The sequence below is a fragment of the Cnephaeus nilssonii genome, assembly GCF_951640355.1.
Source record: "Cnephaeus nilssonii genome assembly, chromosome: 13".
Taxonomy (NCBI): Eukaryota; Metazoa; Chordata; class Mammalia; order Chiroptera; family Vespertilionidae; genus Cnephaeus; species Cnephaeus nilssonii.
The window spans coordinates 54,595,059-54,597,206 of NC_137084.1; the positions used below are offsets into that span (position 1 = coordinate 54,595,059).

General features: G+C 48.9%; 1 pseudogene across 1 annotated transcript; it reads right to left on the reverse strand.

Moving 5' to 3' along the window:
• Positions 1-1,354: 1,354 nt before the first annotated feature.
• Positions 1,355-1,883, reverse strand: LOC307110001 (large ribosomal subunit protein eL18-like; annotated as a pseudogene). Its single transcript has one exon. The product of its transcript is annotated as a large ribosomal subunit protein eL18-like (transcript).
• Positions 1,884-2,148: the final 265 nt, after the last annotated feature.

A 2,148-nucleotide genomic window follows, 5' to 3' on the forward strand; every position in this document is an offset into this window, starting at 1 on the left:
GTGTTTCATGTACTCATAACCATAAACCTACTTTTGCCCCACCCTGCAAATGTCTTCCTTTTGCCAAATTCTTTTTATCAACATGCATACATTCATTTAACAAGAATTGACTGCATACCAACCACATGCCATCACTGTGCTGGTTTCAGAGAATATTACCATGAATAAGGTACAGTTCCTGCCATAAGGAAGTCATCTTTTAATGTGAGGAATACTGGTAAGCAGTCAGTTATAATACAAGGTGGCATACTATCATAGAGGCTGACACAAAACATTGAGATGCAGAAAGAAGGAATGGAAAAGTCGGTATATGGCCAGGCTTCAAGAGAAAAGTAAAGATGTTTATTAGTAAAGATGTGTGAAAATAAACAAACGAAAAACAGGCGACACCTTTTCTGATTTGTGTAACTAGCATGTTGAGCAAGTATGATTCATGGCATAATAGAAATGTGACTTTATTGTTGACTCCTCCTGTCCTGATTCTCTCTCTCTCTCTCTCTCTCTCTCTCTCTCTCTCTCTCCCTCTCTCCTGTTTCAGGTCAAAGCTGTGGCTGGAAGGAGGGGTAAGAGGATAGGACGGCTTTGGCCTGAGCCTGGCCTTTGGCCAAAGAAAGCACCCTTTGGGGGACCAAGGCAAGACACTTCTCATGGGGTCAAATCCTGGGCTTTTCTGAGGTCCCCCTCTGGGACCTGCAGTTTCCTTGACACTCATAGACACGACTCCATTTCTGCTGTGACTTGAGGCATGGCGGTGGGCGGTGGTGGGGGTTGGGGGGTGGGGGGTGGGGGGTGAGGGAGGAGGAGGAGGCAGCACATCTTGTCTTCCTGCCAAAATCCCTTCACTCCTCCTGCAGGCACTTTCGGACAAAGTCTATGATGACCCAACCACATGATGGTCCTCTTTCTGGTATGGCTCGCATGTTGTGCACAGGAAACAATTGCATCCCTTCCCCTAAAAACTCTGGGAGCGCAATCCAAATCCACCCAGCCCTCTCTCCTGGTTCCAGCACCTAGATAGCAAGTCACTTTCTCAGGCATGGCTAGGACACCAGATATCTGTGTCTCCCTCCTACCGGGACCATCTTTCAATGCTCTCCTGCAGCACCTCCAGCCTCCCCTGAAGGCAGAGAGAAGTATCAGCTCTCTCCAAGGGAACCTCTTCTCCGTCCTCTCCCTGCTGTGCTCTCTCTGACCTTTTCCCCTATTCTTGGTCTGGATGAGGGCCAAGACCGAAGGCACATGAACCTTTTCCCTTGAAAACCTGCATCTTGGGGTGTGCTGTCATATTCACTTTTTAATCTTATATATTTTTTCAGCATCCGACATCTTTTTAATGACAAAGTAGGATGGGGGGTTAGTTCTTGTAGCTGTGGCTGGCACGTGGGCCTCTCTGCACTCAAACCTCTGGCCTTTGGAGCATAGGTAGGGTTTGCTGTGGCTGTGAAGGGTTCCTGGGGCCTTGCCGAAGTGCCTTTCACCTCTTGGCTCTTTGGAGGGCCAGAGAGTAGGAGGGTGCCACAGCCCTGTGGGAGTCCAGGGCCAGCTGGCTGAAGGTGAGGATCTTGCCCCTGGTACAGCTGCTCACATGAAGTGCGCACACCTTCACTTGGGCACCTCCTGCATACACGTCATCAGTTATAGACCCTACAACCACAGCAGTTTTGCCCTCCCAGCCAGGCAGCTTCATATTCCAGATCATCCAGGGCAGCCGCTTGGTGCAACTCATGAACAACCTCTTCAGCATCACTTGGTTGATGGTGGAGTTGGTACGTCTGACAAGAAACCTGTATGGCTTGACCAGCAGCCTTAGGTAGATGTCCTGGCTCTTGGGGTTCTTGTGCCCCACCTTTCTGGTCCTTGTTGTGGCAGATGTCCATGAGCATGATGATTCCTCCTGCTCCAGGTCAGAAAGTTCATTTTTGAATCTTGATGTTTATCATATTGGGATCTCAGGTGAACTAGTGGCAAGAAAAATCTCATTCCAAGATCTCGTTATGTTGTAACAGCCTGTTCTGGGAATGGCATCTTCCAGGATGCTCAACTGAGCTATGTCCTACTTGAAAAAAGAGGCAGGGGACCGCTTGAGGACCCATTATTCCCAAGATCTAGTGTATGGTCCTCACCAGCTAAACTTTTGAGCCCAGCACA